This window comes from Eschrichtius robustus, chromosome 16 (genome assembly GCF_028021215.1).
Source record: "Eschrichtius robustus isolate mEscRob2 chromosome 16, mEscRob2.pri, whole genome shotgun sequence".
Classification (NCBI taxonomy): domain Eukaryota; kingdom Metazoa; phylum Chordata; class Mammalia; order Artiodactyla; family Eschrichtiidae; genus Eschrichtius; species Eschrichtius robustus.
In genome coordinates this window covers 18,754,700-18,776,479 of record NC_090839.1, presented here as the reverse complement: position 1 = coordinate 18,776,479, position 21,780 = coordinate 18,754,700, and the positions used below count along the sequence as shown (strand labels likewise).

General features: G+C 43.8%; 1 long non-coding RNA gene across 1 annotated transcript in view; it reads right to left on the bottom strand.

Annotated features, from left to right (window-relative positions):
* LOC137750548 (uncharacterized) overlaps window positions 1–16,391 on the bottom strand; it is a 57,157-nt gene extending 40,766 nt beyond the window's left edge. Inside the window, exon 1 of the long non-coding RNA XR_011070479.1 lies at window positions 16,262–16,391. This is a non-coding gene — a long non-coding RNA (uncharacterized lncRNA). The remainder of the gene's footprint in view (window positions 1–16,261) is intronic.
* Between the last annotated feature and the right edge of the window lie 5,389 nt (window positions 16,392–21,780).

Below are 21,780 nucleotides of genomic sequence, written 5' to 3'. Positions count from 1 at the left end.
AGCTTCTAAGTGCATCTAAACGTTCTGGGAGATCTTTAGTTGAATTCCTCTTTGGAAACCTAAAAACACCCATTGACACTCACTGAATAGCTAAAATTTGTGATTAGTGAGCAAGTTGCACCAAGATCTATGAATCTGTGAGCATGTCAGCATAGGTTGCAACAAGTTGAATATATAATGCTTGGTATTTTCATTGTACCCGTTGGATAACAGAGTGAGGCCAGCCATTGAACCTACCTCAAAAAAGGGAAAAGAATATGGATGGGGATCATGACCCATGAATTCTACCCTAGGGGAGGAAATAAAGGGGGCAAAACACCTCCCTTCTTTGAAGCAGTGTCTTAGTCTGTTTGGGCTGCCATAACAAATTACCATAGAGGAGGTGGTTTACAAACAACATATATTTATTTCTCACAGTTCTGGAGGCTGGGAAGTCCAAGATCAAGGTACTTGGTAGATTTGGTGTTCGGTGAAGGTCTGTTTCCTGGTTCATAGATAACCTTCTTTTAATTGTGTCCTCACATGGAGGAAGGGGTGAGGGAACTCTCTGGGGTCTCCTTTATTATTTATTTATGTTATCATTTTTAATTTTGGCCATGCCACGTGGTTTGTGGGATCTTAGTTCCCCAACCAGGAATTGAACCCAGGTCCTCAGCAGTTAAAGTGTGGAGTCCTAACTACTGGACCGCCAGGGAATTCCCTGGGGTCTCTTTTATAAGGGCACTAATCACATTGATAAAGGCTCCACCTTCATGACTTAATCACCTCCCAAAGGCCCCACCTCCTCATACCGTCATATTGGGGATTGGGTTTCAACACATGAATTTGGGGAGGGACACAAACATTCAGTCTATAGCAAGCAGTGATTAAAAATTATAGGACATCCAAAGCTGTTCTGATGTTCGAAAAAAGGAGAAGTCTTGACCAATAAAGTCTGAAGGCAGTGTGGGTGAGAGCTGAATGTTGTTTATGACTGTCTGGGTAGGAAAATAACGGTTGGTCAAATGATCTTTGATCACGCTCTGTCTCGCACTGTAAGAAAATTCTCATTGTTGATTTTAAAAATACCAAATGCCAGAATTGAGCCTAGTCTGAAGGAAGGAGTCACCCATGATTCTGGCAAAACTCTCAATCACCAAAGTCTAGGGGACTTCCCTGGAGGTCCAGCAGTTAAGACTTTGAGCTTCCACTGCAGGAGGCATGGGTTCGATATCTTCTCGGGGAACTAAGATCCCACATGCCATGCTGTGTGGCCAAAAAAAAAAAAAAAACAAACAAAAAAATCACCAAAGTTTAGTCCAGGGTCATTACTAGCACATGGCACATGCTTGATGTAAGTGTGTGTTGAACAAATCAACAAATGAATATTTAAGTGTGCAGAAAGGGGATTGGGCATGTCCTCTGCAAACCAACCAATCCACTGAGATATTCCAGAACATGAGTGTCTTCAAGGACCCTGGAGAAACATGTGTGACCCCATCTTAAATCTGAGGTTGGTATGAACTTAAAGAAGTCCAGTTACATGTGCAATATTCCTGAAAAAGCAATTTTCCAATTATATCACAAGCCTTAAAAATGCCTGTACCCTTTGACCTAAAAATACTCTTCCTACGGAGCGCTCTTGAAGGAATTAATCAGAGACATAGATAAAGATCTAAAATCACATTTGTTACACGGTTATTCCTAAAAACAACAACAACAACAAAAATAAGGACTTGTTACCACAAACTGCTTTGTGACTTGTCAGTTACTGTGGGCACTGTCAAATGTGCTGTGTCATCTGTCTTCAGAGATTCAGGACAATTTAATTCAAAGGGGCCAGGACTGGGAGAAGGGATAGAGAGAGGGAAGGGGAGAAAGGTGGAGAGAGAAAGAGAGGAAAGAAGGAAAAAAAGAGGCAGGAATGGAGTCAGGGAGAGAGAGTAAAAAAGAGACAGGAACAGGGATGGAGACAGAACAACGACAGCAGTTCCCGGTGAGTTGCACGTGGTGAATAAATGTTTGTGGAATAAAGACTTAAAAGGGGAAAGAGTCAGAGATGGGAGTGGATTGAGAGGCGGGTCCCCAGCTCCCTGACCACATTAGACCTCATTCACCCTGGCACACCCACCGCTGAGACCCTGGCACACAGGGAGAGGAAGCTGGCAGCAGGGTGGAGGAGAGGGAGGCAGGGAAGGGGCAGGGCTCTTGGCACTGGCTGCTGAGCCCCTGGGTGAGCAGGGCAGAGGGAGGAGGGCTGCCTGACTCTGTCATGGGCTGGGCTTGCAGGGAAAGAGCTCAGGTCACGCGGGGTGGTGGTGCCATGTTGCAAGACCCTTGTGGTGGGTTTGGATGACATTGCCTCCCCCACCTTCCATGAACTCCTGTTTTCTGTGGGAGTCAACTTATCGATTTTCACTGGGAACTGCTGTTGCAATGCTGTAGCTGCCTTTGGATATTCTTGCAATGACTTTAGAACTTACCCTTCAGTTATTTCAAGTTTGTCCTTTTCATGCATAACTCAGATCTCAGAGGAGGAATCTTATCCCTTTCGCCTCTTGGTGGACTGGTGCATATGTGTGTGTGTGTGTGTGTGTGTGTGTGTGCGCGTGTGTGTGTGTGTGCGCAGTGTGTGTGTGTGTGTGTGTGTGTGTGTGCAGTGCACGTGTGGTGGATTATGTTTTCTCTGGCTCAGAATCCCTGCTTCCACTGAATGAGCTCAGTTTCAGGACCGTCTTGCCTTCTCATCCTGCCCTTCTGGTCTGCACTGCAGCATCGCATCCCAAGCAGCCTTACCCCAAACATCACGCCCACACAGTGTCTGTATGAGTAGCAGTCCTTACTGAAGGTTTGGTGCAACGGAGACATTTTATACTGTCCTGTGGCTCAGCCCCTTCTCCACCTCAAACTCCCAGCTTTTCCCTCTTCTTACCCCTCCAGGTTCCCTTCAGAAGCCCAATTCTCTCCCTTTGATTTGAAAAAACAATTTAAGTCTCCACCCTTTCCTCATCTCAGGGTCTACCTTTCACACCTGCAGCATGTTTACAGTGCTTTATAAACAAAGGGCTGCCCACTCTGTCCCACTTTGCAGTAGCCAAGAACCAGCAAGGACTCTGAAAGATGAGGCTGTCTTAGATTGAGTTTCCAGGAGCAGAGACTTGAAGAAGAGGATTCATGTAAAAATTATTTAAGAAGTGTTCCCAGAGGGCTTCCCTGGTGGTGCAGTGGTTAAGAATCCGCCTTCAAGTGCGGGGGACACGGGTTCAATCCCTGGTCCAGGAAGATCCCACACGCCACGGAGCAACTAAGCCCGTGCGCCACAACTACTGAAGCCTGCACGCCTAGAGCCCGTGCTCTGCAACATGAGAAGCCACCGCAGTTAGAAGCCCGCGCACTGCAATGAAGAGTAGCCCCCGCGCGCAGCAACGAAGACCCAATGCAGCCAAAAATAAATATAACTAAAATTAAATTAAATTAAAAAAAAAGAAGTGTTCCCAGAAAAAAAACTGGTTGGGGGGTGAGTGAGGAAGTGAGACCTGGGAAGAAAGGAGGCTAAGGAAACATATGAGAGCAAGAAGAGTCCTAAGGCGGGGCAGGCCTGGAGCAATCTCTCATGGGAACTCTGGAGACATTTTAAAATTAACCCCACAGGGACTTCCCTGGTGGTCCAGTGGTTAAGACTCTGCGCTCCCAATGCAGGGGGCCCGGGTTCAATCCCTAGGTCAGGGAACTAGATTCTGTATATATGCCGCAACTAAAGATCCTGCACGTGGCAACTAAGATCCCGAGCGCCGCAACTAAGACCTGGTGCAGCCAAGTAAATAAATAAATAAATAAGTAAGTAAATAACAAAATAGCAAGAAAGCTGGAGAGCTATACCCCCATGTTTTCAGTCATTTGTTAAGGGCTAATCCTGAAACTGGGCAGGACCCTGTGGGGCTCCTGGGCACAAAAACCTTTGTGTGTCCCCTTCTCTGAGTTCCAAAGGGCAGGTTCAAACAGTTGCTAATCAGGGAAGGGAGGGGATGTGGAGATAAGGGAGGAGCAGTCAAGAAACAATACTGCAGCCTTGGGGCAGGGTCCTGCTTCCTCCTCAAGGGATACGCATAACAATATCTTTGAGCTCTTCTGCAGAACTAAAACCCCACCAAATGGAAGATGTTCCAGAGAGAAGGTCACAGTTCAATAACCTCGAGAACCACAGATCACGAGACCACCTGATGCCAGAAGATCTCTAGATTGAAGGAATGCAGGTCCTGCATGCACCTGGATCCTTATCAGCAACGCCACCGCTTCACTATAAAACTCACAACCCTCCCCCCTCCCCAATCCCCGGGTTGGGACACACAGTTTTGAGGGCATTAGCCCGCTGTGAGCCCCTTTGCCTGGCAAAGCAATAAAGCTATTCTTTTCTAGTTCACCCAAAACTCTGTCTCTTGAGATTTAATTTGGTGTTGGGGTACAGAGGCCAGATTCGGCATCAGTCCTGGGGGGAGGGACACACATCCTAGGTTCTCTACCAAGAGATCAGGTGCAGGCTGCTGGGAGCGACATCACAAGGAGACCTAGTGTGCATAAAAACAGTCCAGGAGTCCTGGGGGCTCTGGGCACAGCACCAATAGTATCTGCTTCGGAGCCTTTCCCTTCCCCTCCCTTACCCATCTCTGAGAGGGAAAGGCTGCCATGTAGAGGATAACTGCCTCACTGATGGGAGTCATGCCACCCCTTAGAAAGCAGAAGCAGCTGTCACTGAGGATATGGTGTTGGCATGTGTGGTATAATGAGAAATATACTTGGTTTCCATCCCTGGTCCCGGGAGCCGAGCGCCTAAAACCCCTGTATTTTCCTAAGGGATAGGAGTATCTTTTGTTATTCACAACAAGCCCTCTCTAGGACTTCTGAGTTTATGCTAATGAGATGACTTGGGGGGGGGCGCCCTGCATAGCCTCAGGAAAGGGCTGGTCACTAGAAAGACTGAGTGATTGACAAGATTGGAAATTTCAGCCCCACCCCCTGACCTAAGGGAAGGGGTTGGGGACTGCAGATCAAGTTCCATAAAAACTCTCCCACAAGGAGATTTGATGAGCTTCTGGGTTGGTGAACACACCCACTTGCTGGGAGGGTAGTGCACCCTAGACCCACAGACAGAAGCTCCTGAGCTCAGGACCCTTCCTGACTTCACCTCCGTGGACCTCTTCAGTGGGCTGCTCATCTGTATCCTTTGTGATATCCTTTTTAATAAACTGGTAAATGTAAGTAAATGTTTCCCTGAGCTTTGTGAGCTGTTCTAACCAATTTATAGCCGGTCGGTCAGAAGCAGAGGTGACAACCTGGACTACACCTGAAACCGAAAAGGACCCCGTGAGGCTCCTGGGCACAAAAGCCTTTCTGTGTCCCCCGAGTTTTGTTTGTAGGAAATAGGCTTCATTTAGCCTCCATGACCTTCCCTGAGTTCTAAAGGACAGGTTCAAACAGTCCCTAATCAGGGAAGGGAGGGGATGTGGAGACAAGGGAGGAGCAGTCAAAGCACATAGTGCAGCCCTGGGGCGGGGTCCTGCTTCCCCCTCAAGGGATGCACATAACAATATTTTTGAGCTGTTTTGCAGAGACTAAAAGCCCCACCAGGTGAAAGAAGTTAACTGTATGCTGCCCACAAGCACGTAGACTCCAGACCAGCTGGAACCAGAAGGTTGATGATGATGACTCCCGATTACCTCACCATCAACCAATCAGAAGAATGTCCATGAGCTGATCATGCCCTCCTCTTTCAACCATTATGATAAAACTCCTCACTACCCTCTCCAGGTCAGAGCACACAGTTTTGAGGATATTAGCCCACTGTGGCCCCCTTTGCCTGACAAAGCAATAAAGCTATTCTTTTCTACTTCAGTCAAAACTCTGTCTCCGAGATTGAACTCATTACTGGTGTACAGAGGCCAAATTTTGGCATCACATCTGAATTTGGGGCAGTCTTGCGGGACTGAGCCCTTAACCTGTGGCATCTGGTGCTAACTCTAGGTAGATAGTCAGAATTGAGTTCAACTGTCGGACACCCAGTCGGTATCTGCTGAGAGCTGGAAGACTTGCTTGGTGGTATTGAAAATACCCCAGAGCATACTTCTTCCTTCTCCTATCTTCCAGCCTCTCTCAGGCATGGGTTAGCGTCTCAGGAGGGCTGCAGGGCACTCACGGTCGGAAAGGAAGGCTGAGCACTCACACCAAGTCCTGGGATCAGCCCCTCAGAACCTGCACGTGGAACTACTCGGCTCCCCTCCTAGAGGGGGAAATAAAGTCCCCACCTCAGGTCATGGAGCCCTGGCTGCACAGGTGACTACTGCTCTGTTCCCTTTCAGAACCCGCCCCACCTGACTTTGGTTTGCTAGATGCCAAGGGCAAGTTAGCATCGTGTTTGAGACACAGCTCTCCTGCCTGTGGCTATCTACCCCATGCTGGAAGCAAGGTAGCCGGTGTTGTTGTTGCCCAAGTCCTGGCTTTGGGGGACGGCCCTCTGACAGAGGATGAGAAATCTGCTGTTTTCCCCACTTCATGAAGTTACCCTCAGGGACCGGAGTCATAGCCACATGGACCCCTTGAGTCTGAGGGGCTGCTGGTGACCTCTGCGACCCTGGGCTGTCCCTCAAGAGTGCGCAACGTTGCCTCCCCTGGGATTAACTCTCCTAAAAGGGGAATGGGGTGGGTGAGATGCAGCTGGATCCTGGCCATCAGTGCTTTTCCAGTAGACTTTCGCTTGCTCCAGCCGAGCCTGACTCCCTTTCCTCATTTCAACAGCACCCTCCTCTGCTGTTCTCCGCACAAGCGTCACTGTTCTGAACACACGCGCAGAGAACTCCTCTCTGCTCACCACAGAACTGGATGCCGTGCCAGGCATCTGGCCAGCCATGGCAAGGCTCTGAGACCTGGAGGCTGCTGCAGACTTCTTGCAGTTTCCTCTGCTCCTCCTCTCGGGGACTTTCCACATTCCAACGCCTGTGCGTTGTGGGGGCAGTGACGCTGAAAACACGTGCATTTCTTTCCACCTCGTCCCCAAAGCCTCAGAATGACAGTAGAGAAACTAACAGGGAAAAAGCATATATCCACAAGGACCAAGAGAGTTGGAGAGGACGCAGGAACAGAGGAGAGATGACAAGAAAAGCTGAAAAGTCAGTGGTAACTGATTTAGGAGAGCAGAGAAGGCTGACATCTAACCCTGAGAAGGGAGGTCAGGCACAGTAAGAAGCAACAGGCGGACTCCTTGCCACAGTACTCCAACTGGAACAGCCCTGAAGATGGGGAGGAGGGGTAGGACTGAAAATAGGAAGTGCGTCTTGGCTGTGCATCTGTTTGAGGAACAGGGAGACCCCCAGACCTCCACTCCTGCCCCACACAACCAGACGACTGCCCTCCCCTGCAGTGGAAGACGATGGGCAAGTCAAACCTAAGAGGTTCTGGACTCGGAGACACGAGGCACAGTTGAGAACAGGGAACTGTACTAAAAATGGGCATTCAGTGAAGGCCTACCTGGAGGTGGGTGGCGAACGCCTCGCTCACTTTCCCTGCCCAGCAGCCAGAATGATGGTAGATCAGCTTACATCCTCTGGGAGGAAGAATGGAAGATTCCTCTCTACGGAAATTGACTAGGCCAAGAGAAAAGACCTATTAGCATTTGGTGTTTCCCCAGTGAAATAGCCGAGTGCCCAACTGATCAGCCTACTGTGAAGCCCACGTGCAGACAAGCCCCACCCATGCACCCAGGACTCAAAATCGGCATTTTGGTGCCTTTATTCATGTCAGAGACAACAGCTAAGCATCCCTTGACATGAAATGGGAGTTTCTAACATGAAAGATAGAGACATAAATCAGTTAATCACTCAACCAACCACCCTAGGAGGAAACAGGGAATGCAGAAAGCAAAAGAAAATTGCAAGAAAATTCTAAGCCTTGTTTGTTTTGGGACCCAGGGCAGGCTGCCTCAAAATATGTCTCCATGGCATATTGATTATTTTCAATTAAGGTTACTTGAGAAACAGCTGGTAAAAAAAATGATTTATATAGAAAAACCCACTCTAACTCCCTGAAAGTGGGAAATAATTCTCCCATATGAAAGTATCTTTCCAAACCAGGAGGAAAGCAACCTTATCACCAGAATTAGGGAATTTAAGGTGAAGAAAGCTATAAACAAACTTCATTATTTATTCTTTAGTCTGTTACCTTAAGCACAAGCCCCACTGATTTATGAAATCCTCACAAATAATTATGTATTTCTTTGTCTAAAAATGATATATAAACAGTCTGCTTTGGTCACCTTGAGGGTCCCATTTCTATGAGACCTCTGTGATAACAAATTAATTTTTTTTTCTCCTGTTAATCTGTCTTGTGTCAATTTAACTATTACAGCAGCCAAAAGAACTCAAGAGAGGAAAGGGGGAAATTTCCCCTTCCATGACATTTGTATCTATGAATACTACAAACAGATAGGAGTAAACAAAGAAAAGGAACTTAGAGAGAATAAGAGCTTTAAAAAATTCAAAATATCTTAGCAGAAATAAAAGAAGCCAATAGATGATTTAGAGCATAATTTGAGAAATTCTGAGAGTAGAAGAAAACTACAAAGAAAGAGCAAACAGGACAGAAGAGCTAAGAAAATTCAAGGCTTAGCCCAGAAGATTCAACAATTGACTGATGTAAGTTTCAGAGAAGAGAGAAAATGAGGGAAGGAAATGACCAGACTAGTAGACATGATAGGGAAAAAAAAAAAAGGAAATAACTTAATGCCCGTCCTTGGGAGAATAGTTAAATAAATTGTACTATCTCCATACAATGGAATGCTACACTGCAATGAAACGATACTAAACTATAGCTATGTGCGTAGATGACTCTTAGGAACAACATGGAAGGAGATGCAAGCCACAGAGGAGTGCTGCTTCTGTGTGTGATGCCATTTCTACGATGTTCAGAAGCAAGCAACAGTCAACAAGGTACAGTTTAGTGACACATACATGAATAGTAAAACAATAAAGAAAAGCAAGTGAATTAGGAGAAAAGTCATGAGAGTGGTTATGTGGCTGGTGGAGTGTTAGGGCATGAGGGGTGGCCCTGGGATGCAGGGCATGGGATCAGAAAAGAGCACAAAGGGGGACTTCCCTGGTGGTCCAGTGGTTAAGAATCCGCCTTCCAATGCAGGGGATGCGGGTTCGAGCCCTGGTTAGCGAACTAAGATCCCACATGACGCAGGGCAACTAAGCCCATGAGCCACAACTCCTGAACACGTGGGCCACAACCAGAGAGCCCACACGCCACAACTACAGAGCCCACATGCTCTGGAGCCCACTCGCCACAACTAGAGAGAAGCCTGTGCACCACAATGAGGAGCCCGCGCGCCACAGCAGAGGATCCCATGTGCCACAACGAAGATCCTGGGTGCCGCAACTAAGACCCAACGCAGCCATAAATATTAAAAAAAAAAAAAAAGGGCACATAGGGAAGTTCCAGGTATTGATAATATCCTATTTCCTAAGTTGGGTGGTGGGTTCATGGGTGTTTATTTTACTACGATGCTTCATAACTAATATTACTCATATTCTTATATATTGGGTTGGCCAAAAAGTTCGTTCGGGTTTTCTGTAAGATGTTAACAGAAAACCTGAACGAACTTTTGGTCAACCCAGTATATGTCAAATGTTTCCCTTTCTCTCTTTCTCTGACCGTCTGTCTCTCTCTCTCACACACAAACACTATAAGAAAATTTCTCTGAATTGGGGATATGAGTTTCTAGATTAATAGAGCCTTAGAGTCCAATGCAATGAGGGAGAAAAAACCCTACACCAAAGTACATCTTTACGAAATTTCAGACCATCAGAGATATCATACAAGCAATAAGAGGAAAAACAACACATACTAAAAAACTGAGAATCACAACAGTGTTGGTCCTCTCATCAGTAAGACTGAAATTAGAAGACAACAAACCTAGATTCTGATGGAACAAGATTCCTATCTAGAATTCTAGGCCCATGAAAGTAGCAAATGAGAGAACAGAATTAAGATAAACTCAAACAAGTGAGGCCTTAAAAAATTTATTTTCTGTGTATCCCTTCTCAAAATGAGAGAATTGTGCTCCACCAAAAATGAGACAGTAAATCAAGAAAGAGGAAACCATGGAAACCAGGACACGGGGATTCCAAGACAGAAAAGAGACAAAAGGAATAAAAAGGATGCTAGTTGAGGGAAATTTCCCCAAAACAGCAGGAAGCAGGCACAGCACAATCCAGTTTGGAGCAAGAGAACAAGAAAACTCCAGGAGAGATTTCTCCATGAAAAACATCCAACTGACCGTTGCCTAATATTTAAGTGCATGCAGAGGAGATTTACAGTTTTGTGCAACAGCTTCGGGAAGAATTACTGATTGGCACATAGAAAACTAAGCCAAAACCAACCAACCAACCAACCAACCAAGATTCCACTTATATACTCCAGGGAAAACCAAAAGTTGTACAGGAAAGGGTATGTAAATGTAATATACAATGTGGCTCATGAGTATATAATATTTACATAATCCTGAATATTGATGGAACCAAAAATTACAAAACAACTATATAGGAAGAATGAAGGCACTGAAAGTATGTTTGTGGGTAGGAGTGCGTGGAATTTAAGAGAATCAAATCTCTGTCTTCTGTAGTTGTAAGTAAATGCTCAAGTTCTAAAATGAAAAGAATCAACCAAAACAGTAGGATAGGAAACACTCCCCAACTCAATTTGTTAGGCTATCAAACCCTGAACCAAAACAAGAGTAGGACAGCCGAAGATAGGAATTTATAGCCAGGTTGACTCATAAACATAGCTGTGAAATTTTGAATTAATATTTAGCAAGGTGAATACAGCAGAAGCAAGCTGTTCTTACCTCATTAATGCAAAGTTGGTCCAACTTAAAAAAACAAGTATTACTATAAATCATCACAACAATAGCTTAAAGGAGAAAATCTACATGATTATCTTGATAGGCACAGAAAAGGCATTTGGTAAAATTCAGCACTCATTTATGCTAAAAATAATCTTAGCCAACTAGGAGAAGAAAGAAATTTCTTTAACTTGATGAAAATTTTCTACCAATAATTTATACATATAAAATACTTAAATGGTGAAGTATTAGACACATTTCCTTTAAAATCAGGAAGGTGACTTATCAAATCAACACATTGTACATCTTAAACTTATACAATATTATATGTCAAATACATTTGAATTAAAAAATCAGGATATAATCTTTAAAAAAATCAGGAAGATAACAAGGGTGTCCTATAAAATCTTTCTATTCAACATTGCATTTGGACAGTCTGGCCAGTACAGTAAGACAAGAAAAAGAAATGATATAAAGATCATAAAGGGAGAAAAAAACCCTATCTTGTTCTGAGGGAACAAGATTCCAGCCTAGAATTCTAGAGCCAAACTCAAAAATTAGAGAGAAGAATTAAGACAAGTTCAGACAAGACAAGTATCAAAAAGTGTATCTTCCACGCATTCCTGTGTTAGTTTCTTATTGCTGCTATAACAAATTATCACAAATTTAGTGGTTTAAAACAACACAAATTTATTCTCTTACACTTCTGGAGGTCTGAAATTAGTCTCATGGGACTGAGGTGTCGGCAGGGCTTGTTCCTTCTAGAGGCTCTTGGGAAGGATCTGTTTTCTTGTCTTTTCTGGCTTCTAAAGACGGCTTGTGTTCCTTGGCTTGTGGCCCCTTCCGACATCACCAAAGCACATCACTCCAACCCTTGCTTCCATCATCACATCATCTCTCTCTGCCTTTGTCATCACATAGCCTTCGCTGTCTATGACAATTCTGTCTGCCTCTTAAAAGGACCCTTGTGATAATCCAGAAAAATCTCCCCATCTCAAGACCCTTAATTTCGTCACATCTACAAAGTCCATTTTGTCATGTAAGATAACATAGTCACAGGTTTAGGAGACTGCGATGTGGGCATCTAGGATGTGGGTACTCAGTCTACTGCACATCATTCTCATGCAATCATTCACAGGTTACATGATTGTCTACATAGAAAAAGCCAAGATAATTTACAAACAGATTATTAGAAAAACTATGAAAGTTTAGCAAGGTGATTCAATTGTTTTCCTATAATTCGGACACAAAGATTTGGAAAATATAATTAAAAAAAAGATGTTACTTACAGCATTAAAAAATTGTAAAGTACTTTTCGATAAATCTAACAAAAGATGTTTAAAACCTTTATTAAGAATTATTTTTAAAAAGATAGAAAAATCTTAAAGATGACCTAAATAAAGAGAAAAACATATTGTGAACCTGGACAGAAACGCTTAGTAGCATAAAGATTCCCCAAGGGAATATATAGATTTTATTGCAATTACAATAAAAATCCTGACATGTTTCTTTGGCAACTCAACAAGCCAATTCTAAAATGTAAATGGTAATGTACAAAAACAGGTAAGACACACATGAGAAAGAAGCAGAGGATGATGGACTCACTCTAGCACACAATAAGACTTATTTTATAATAAATAAGTATTTTATAATAAATATTTTATAATAAATAAGTAATTACCATAAAGTATGGTAATTAAGACATTGTGACAATGGATCAGGGGTAGATATCTACACCACTGGAACAGAATACAGAGCCCAGAAACACAGCCATAGAGGGACATCTGACATCTTTAACAAAGTGGCTTTGCAGATCAGTGGAGAAGGGACAGATTTTTCAAAAAATGAAGATGAGTAATTGGTTATTCATATAGGAAAGAATAAAACTGAAACACTTTCTTGGACCAAATACAAAAATCCAAGTGGAATTCAAGAACCCAGGAAGAAGAGAAAACTTTTAGAAGAAAATAGGAGAGCATGTATTATGATCTTTGTTTAGAGCAAAGATTTAATAAATTACAAAAAGCATAACCATAAAGAAAAAAGCGGATAAAGTCAACATCATTAAAATAAAAAAATGCCTGAGTATCAAACGACATCACTAAAAATATGAAAGGACAAACTGCAGACTGTGAAAAAATATTTGCAACATACATCACTGACCAAGGATTCAAATCCAGAATATATAAATAACTTATAAATCAAAAATTAAAAATACTCAATAAAAAAATGAGTAAAAGATAAAGAGGTAAATCATAGAAAAGAAGCCAGAATGGCTAATAAATGTATGAAAAGATGCTCAACCTCATTATTAACTAGGGAAATGCAAACTAAACCATATGAAGTACCATTTCATATCAAGCAGGTTGGGATAATTAAAAAGTCTGACAATTTTAAATGTTTGTGATCAAACGAAGAATTGGGGACTCTTCCACGCTGCTGAAGTAAACGTAAATTGGTACAAGCACTTTGGAGACCAAGTAGGCAATATCTAAAAGTGAAAATGCATACATCGTTCAACCCAGCAATTTCACTCATGGGTATATGAATCACATAGGATAACTTGAGTTTATACCCTAGGTTCTTGCACTTGTGCATGAGGAGGCATTTACAAAAATGTTCACTGCAACACTGTTTGTAATAATAAGAAATGGGAAACAATTCAAATGTCTGTCAACAGGACAATGGGTAAATAAATTGTGGTATATTCATATACTGACAATAAAAGTCAGTCTTATAAAAATAATGGAAGTTTGAGCCAGAGAGTGATATGTTTTTGAAAGATCTCAATTTTTAGATGCTTTATCTCAGTGCTATATAAAATATAGTTCTTGGACAAAGGGGGTTGATTATCTGGTCTTCCATGAATTAAATATAGAATTGAGACTGTTTCAAAACTTTTATAGCAATTTTTTTCTTTCTTTCTTTTTTTTTTTTCTGCACCAAATGGCTTGTGGGATGTGGGATCTTAGATCCCCGACCAGGGATTGAACCCAGGCCCTCGGCAGTGAGAGTGTGGAGTACTAACCACTGGACCGCCAGGGAATTCCCTTATAGCAATTTTAGAGTGATTTTATGTATGTTGACTCTAATCACTAAAAAATGGGGTCACTATTTTGTATTTTATAATTCATTATAATTTCATTTTTTCTAGAAATAAACTCTTATTACAAAAGTATTGGTGTGCAAAGAATTGAAAACAACCAACCAAACTGGTCCTGAACAAACAACCTGAGATGAATCGCTCTACCTTAAGGAAAATTGATTTCTATGTGATTTCTTTTTCTACAACGTGTAGGTTTTCTTGTTTATTGGAGATCTTGTGCTCTACTCCTAAAATATTAATGTCCAGCCTGGGATTCCAGAATTGTTTTGTTTGGTTCCGGATACTTGCTTTGCATATAAAGATGTGGTTATTCTCTGCAGGCATTTCCCCCACAGACACATGTAAATGTAGCTGTAATTTCCTGTTGGTAAACAGCAAGTATTTATTTACTTATTTTTAAAAAATTTTATTTATTTATTATTTTGGCTGCGCCAGGTCTCAGTTGCAGCATGCGGGATCTTCAGTTGCGGCATGCGGACTTCTTAGTTGAGGCATGCAACTAAGGGATCTAGTTCCCCCACCAGGGATTGAACCCGGGCCCCCTGCATTGGGAGCGCAGAGCCTTACCAACTGGACCACCAGGGAAGTCCCCAACAGCAAGTATTTAAATTTAGAATCAGGTGGCAAGGTTTATATACAGATGTGTAATAAATTGGATTGTTTTCAAAGCAATACCCTTTCCAGTTAACAGACAAGTTTGCTGCTTTTCTTTATCAAATACAATGTGGTATGTGAAAACACTAGATAGGGTTTAAGGTATTTCACAGATTTTTTACACAACAAATGGACCCTATGCTATAGAGACACAGAAAGATATAAATTAATAACACATAATCATTGTAAGAGAACAAAATCAAACTAAATCTCCTCTCCAGTGCTTGACAGCACACTTCCTGAGAAGTTTCAGGCCGTGTGTGGTCTCCCCCTGGGGCTCCAAAGCCTGCTTAGTGGCCTTTATGACAGCAGGAGCCCAGCCTACTTGGGATTCTGCTTCTAAGATACAACACAGTAGGGGCCTCTGATATGTCCAGACATATTTGTTTTGGATCTCCTTTTCCCCTCACGAAAAACCTCCTTTTTAAAAATTATATTTTTGAAGCCAGGTTACTTACTGATTTCCAGGATCCTCTTACACCTGCCACTTCTCAAAGGAATTTTTGGATATAATCTTTTAATCTTTCTGGAAGGCTGGCCATCAGAAACACACAATCTCTTTCCATCATAATGCTTTTTAAAGGACTTTATCTTGCTCTCTGAGTTTATTTAAAACTTTTAACTATACCAATTTAGCATCTTTGCATGCTTTCTTGCTATTTCTCATTTCATTCTTCATGTTACTTAACATTCGTTTGAGTCTTTACAGGATCTTCTATTGATACTTTCTCACCAACGTGCCATTCTAGAATATTCTCATCACTAATATTTTGCTTTGCTCTACATTTCATTCTCAGGCTCTAATAGGACAAACATGAGGTGGAATGCGACAAAAATAGCCCTTGCAAAGCCTTGTACTCCCACCAGAGGTCTAAGCAGCAAACTCTCCGCCTCTATTTTTTTGGCCTCCCAGTGCTGTCCCAATCCCACGGAGCTTAGGGTTTAGCTGACATCTGAGATCTTGATCCCAGTGGCACCAACCTGTTAAGTTGGTGTTGTATCTTTCCCCCTCCAGAAGCACCTAGCAAACCCAAAGCAGGCAATTAACCGTATTAATCGACAGTCTGGGGTTGTTACAGAAGCACATGAGGCAGGACAGGATTCTGAGGATTTAGGCTGGGTAGGGAAAGAAATGAAACTAGAGGCGGCCGATAACGAGAAATAGACGGGTCCCAGGACTTAAATTTCTGAGGCGACAAGGTCATGGGTGAAGACACAGTGGCCGAATGAGAACAGAGTAGAAAAGGTCCCCAAAGATGAGGCGAACCCAACAGCTGATGAATGGTTTATCCAATAAAGCTTTGAAGCAACTCCAGTGCCTCAGTTTGGCTGCTGCAGAGGCCAAGGCAGGAGATGAGCACTGCAAGGTCCTCCAGCGCCAAGTTCAAATATATGCAAATATGCGGTCAGCGCTGTGATTGGCCAGCGGGGACGGCTCAGGGGCTGAGGAGGCCAGTCCAGGCGGTGGCAGTAGCTTTGCCCACAGCTCTGGACGCCCCCTCCCGCAGCCAAGCCAAGGCCCCAAAACAGCTGACCGCACGAGTCACGTGACAAGCCCTGAGCCCGGCTCTGAATTGGCTGGCAAACCTCGCTGCCTCCCTCCGTTTCCCAGAAATATTTTTGGAAACTACCTTTCCTAGAGTGTCTTGCTGCGCTCATTTCTTCCCGGCTGATTAGATGGGGGCTGTTCCGGGTCCGTGGGGACCTTGGCGAGCGTCAGGAGGGCGAAAACTCTGGGATTAAAACATCCCGCACTGTGGAGGCGGGGGAAGCGAGCCGCTGTCCGGCCCCTCTCTTTGCGCAGAGGCCTCTGGGAAGTGTAGTAACTTGAAGGTCTCCGGGTCCTGCCGGGGCTGGCGTCTCTCCTGGGCCCTGGGGGTCGCGGGTGAGGAGGGAACTAGTGGGTTCATTGTAGTCCTGAGAATTCTCCAAGCTTAGATTTCTATTAAGCAAATTTTTGTGAGATCTTCTGAGAAATGAGGGGCTCTACTTCAAAAGAAACAGAGGATAAAGGCCCTAAGTTAGCCCCAGCTCTTGCTGCTCACCGGACACTTTACAAGGGTGCAAAGAATCATGGCGCTGCGCATGTAGGGGGATCTATTTTATGTTGGGACTTGCATCTGGCAGTGACCTTCGCCCTCAGGGAGCTCCGCTGTTCTCCCCGGTTTTCTCAGCGGTAGCTGGTTCTTGCTTGGGCCACCAGGACTCTCCCCTAGGCTTACTGTTTCTGCACTTGAGGATATTCGTTCTGCCCAGCTGCAGGGGTATTTGCATTTTACGGAGGGGAAATCTGAGGGTGTGGTGGATAAAGGTTGCTGACCTGCCCAGACTATACAGCTAGTAGTGTAGTCAGAACTCAGTACAATTGGAACTACAATAAATCTACTACATACGAACCTTCAAGTTGCGAACTTTCAAAGATGTGAACCTGCATGCGCATGTCCAATCACATAAGTTAGTCACGTGTCTGGCGTACGTTGTCACATGCGTGCATCCTCTACAAGTGGTTATGCTTTTGTGTACTTCACTGTACAGTACTGTATAGAGTACAGTGGTACAATATCTTTATTTAAAGCCCAGGATGTCCGGAAGCAAGCGTAAAAGCGGCAGTGATGTAGCTGGTACTGTACTGAACTTTTCAAGATACTGTACTGTAAGATTAAAATTTTTTTCTTTATTTTTCTTTGTTTTTAATGTATTATTTGTGTGAAAAGTATTATAAACCTATTACAGTACAGTACTATATAGCTGATTGTGTTAGTTGGGTACCTAGGCTAACTTTGTTGGACTTTCAAACAAATTGGACTTATGAACGCCCTCTCAGAATGGAACTCGTTCGTATGTAGGGGACTTACTGTAATTCTAATTCTTGTCTCAAACCTGAGAGGATAGGAACCTAGGTCTTTCTGACCTCAAAAATTGAGGCCCCTAATACTCCCTCTACTCCCCGGCCCCTATTTTGGCATCTTTTATGGGCATAGAAGTCTGAAAAGTTTAAAGAGCTGACCTCCAAGTGCCCTCTGTCTCAGATGGGTCATTTGTACCTCTGAGGATATCAGATCAGGAACAGCCATGGAGCTCTGCCCCTTCCAGAAACCAGTGACTCATATCACTCTTGCTTATGTCAGTATCTGAAGGGCCTGGAAGAACTGGTAAGATGCAGAAAATCCAGGAAAGGGTGCTCTTGGCCAGTGCTGTCCAGTAGAACTCTCTGAGATGATGAAACTCTGCTATATCTACACTGTCTGATATGGTAATGTCTCAAGTTCTGCTTAGATAGTAGCTCCTGTCCTCCCAGTGGTCCCCTGACTCTAGGCTGTTTCCAAGACAGCTCAGCCTCAGACTACGGACTCCTGGGCTAAGTCTTCAAGGACCCTCCAGATCCAAGCTATCCCTTAGCTGCAGCTCAAACCGTGCCCAGGAACACACATCAGGGTACAGACAAATGGAATGTGTGTGGCTCCTGGATATGGCCAGTGCCTTGCTGATTTTGCCACCTCAGCATCCTGCCTGGAGCCTGGCGCAGAGAAGATGCTAGGTTAACACTGTGGCTGAATGAACTTATCTTCTCTTCCCCAGGCTGGAGATCTCTCAGCTACTGCGACTGGCTTCTAGAATCCCTCCCCATCATTGTGGACTAATGGCATGAGCCATCTAATGAAGGTTGATGAAGCCAGTGTTTCATAACCACCTTCATCCTGACCCTTTGTGGGTGTGCCGCAGGGCAGCTGCAAAACCAGTGAGTAGTAATTCCTTGGAAACCTGCTGGGTTCAGCAATTTTTGGTGACAGTCCAATTTTTTATTTTAAAATCCTGTGTGCAAAATGAAAGCCCAAATGAACACCTGTTACATATGATTAAAGGCAGTATGGTACTGGCAGAAGAGGACTGGTCTCAGGGTCATCCTGGACCTGTGAGTAACAGGCTGTATGACCTTGGACAAGGTGTTCCATGCCTCTGGGTCCCAGTTTTCTCCTGAGTAAAACGAAAACATTAGACTCTAAGCTTCTTCCTATAGTTAATGTGAATGCTTAAAAAATGGCTGGTCACATCTGCAGTCAACCCACATTAAGTACCTTTCAAGTGATCTTCTGCCTGAATCAGGTCTAGTTTCATTGTTCAGTTTTTCGAACACCTTTCACTTAACACTTTCACTGCCAGTGCCTTCTTCATTTGCTGGATCTTTGCTATTTTTTGGCTTCTTTAGATTCCAATAAATCATGTCAGATTCTAGCCATTGAATCACCTGCTCCTTTGCCCTGCCTGTAGTCTCTTTAATGCCCAGCACAGTCTCAATTCCCTGACAAAGCACAGAGGGCAGTTCTGGTCTCCCTCCTGTTCCACACTCCCACACCACCACTTCCCTGAAAAAACAAATCTGAAAAATCAGGGAGGTTTCTATTCTGGCAGTTATCACTGTCACCACTAGATGGCACACATGTGCAAGTCATCAGCGTTTGGACACAAACTTTATCAGCGTATTTATACTCCAATCCACAAAAGCTTTGAGAGGAATTATAAAAGTACACAACATACAAAAGGATAAAGTGAAAAGTTGAAGGGATTGGAAGGAATTCCTTGGTGGTCCAGTGGTTAGGACTCAGTGCTTTCACTGCCAGGGCCATGTTCAATCCCTGGTCAGGGAACTAAGATCCTGCAAGCCACGTGGCGTGGCAAAAAAAAGAAAAAAAGAAAAAAAGAAGGGATTGGAGGGGATATACAACAAGTAGAAGAGAGAATTCCAGGGTGACATCAGCTCAAGGAGATGGACACCAGCAGAGGCTTACACAGTTGGCTCCGAGCTTCCCAATAGCCAAAGTAAAGAGGGAGACATGAGTGGTAACAAAATTCCACATTTTACATGAGAAAAACAAAGTAGTTATTCAGGAGAAGCACAACTTTTCCTGACCCTGAGACCAGAGAGATATTTTTCCTGTGGGTCCTCAGAGAGAGGACACTAACAGTGAAACAGACACCAATGACTTAATTGGAGCTGCTTCTATGATGTCCTTCTATGCAGGCCTATGGTGTGATGCTAAAGTAGGATTGAGGAAAGGCAGTTCTCTGGGGTTTAAATACTGGGTTTCCAGGACAGAGTGAATTTACTGCTGTGTGCCTTTGTGTTTTCACACAGTGGAATTTGCACGCACACCCTCTCCCCCACTGGGGTTTGGGTGGAGTTTGGGGAGAGGAAGCTCTCCTTGGAGGCTGTGGTAACTAGTCTCCAAGAGGGCCTCCAGTGACCCCTACTCCTGGTTTCCAGACCCTGCGGAGTCCCCGCCAACATTGTACCAGAGGGGTGGTCTGTGTGACCAACAGAGTACAGGAAAAGTGATGGTTTGTCACTTCTGAGATTAGGTTATAAAGACATTACAGCTTCTTTCTTGGTCTCTCTGTGTCTGTCTTTCTATCAGATCATTTGCTCTGGGGAAAGCTAGCTGCCGTGTCAGGAGGAGCCCTATGTAAAGACCCATGTAGCAAAGAACTGAGGTCCACTGGCAACAGTCAGCATCAGCTTGTTAGCCTTGTGTGTGAGCCACCTTGGAAACAGATTCTCCAGCCCCAGTCAAGCCTTCAGATGATGGTAGCCCCAACTGACACTTTGACCAAAACCTTATGGGAGACCCTGAGCCAGACCACTGAGCTAAGTCAGTCCTTAGCTCTCTGAGATAATGAATGTTTGTTATTTTAAGCTGCTAATTTGGGGGTTAATTTGTTACACAGCAGTAGATAACTAATACAAAGTTATTTAACAGAAATCCAAGGTGACATCATGGATCATTTTACATGGGTGTGTCAACTTGGTTTCAGAGACAAAGAATATATTTTAGAAGAAATGTATAGGCTTTGGGGACTTCCCTGGTGGTCCAGTGGTTAAGACTCCATGCTCCCAATGCAGGGGACCTGGGTTAGCTCCCTGGTCAGGGAACTAGATCCCGCATGCCACAACTAAGAGCCTGCATACTGCAACTAAAAGATCTCCCATGCCACAACAAAGAGTCCTGCATGCTGCAACTAAGACCTGGAGCAGCTAAATAAATAAGTAAATATTTTTAAAAATGTATAGGCTTTAATCTGATAGACATGGTCACCAATTCAGGCTGTGTTTATGGAAAGACAGAGGTAGAGGGACCCACATAAAGTGTCTGCAAAGGAGATTACTAGGCAGAAGGATGGTAAGGACACGGATCTCAACTGTCTTGTTCACTGTGGCACCCTCAGGGCCTAGCACAGGGCCTGGCACATAGTAGGCTTTCTACAAATCTTTCTTCAATGTATGAATGAATGATGAACTATAACCTTGAGTGAGCCATTCAGTTATCTGGGCAACCATCATTCACTGAGCTTCTACCATGTGCTGAGTACATAATGTCGATTAAATTCCCAGGAACTTTTGTGTCCTATACAGATTACATCCACATTTTCCCCCATTGCGCCTTCCCTCACTGTCTTATCTCCTTGAATTCTTCATTATTTTTGTAGAGACTTGCATGTGCTTTAACTTTTATGCTGAAAACTTTCTCATGGGAATAGTGTTCTTAGGTCATTACAACAAGTAATTTCTGGTCACCATTTTTCCATATGAGAACCAGAGTTGCTCAGAACATTGGGTTTATTTTGTGCAATTTTGTCTTGGGGCCTGCCCTATTTCTTTCTTCTTCTTTTTTCCCCTTTTTTTTCTGTTGAAAAATGACTTGAAATGGCTGATGCTAAGTAATAACAGTTCAGTCTCCCCAAGATGACAACTATTTAGGGTCTATTTTGCCCCTTTCATACTGACTTTGGTATTGATTTTAACCAGATTTTACTGTAATAGAAATATTGTGGGGGTGGAAGAGAATCAAACAGAGTGATTTGCTTCAGACTCTTGTCCCACCAATCTATAAACACTCCTTTCTCCATGGCTGGCTCTGTACTTCCCCCTTCTCCCCCCCTCCTCCCCCTCCCCCTTGTCTCCCTCCTCCTCCACTACCACCAGCATTATCACCACACAGCCGTTATTTATTGAGTGCCTACTACATGCTCATCCCTGAGTTATGCAGCTGCTATATGCATTATTTAAATAAATCTATGCTAGAGACTGCGAATTGCCTTGCCAATTTTGTCAGTCCAGGTCCTTCAAGAAGCAGACACCAAGCTGGGATTAACT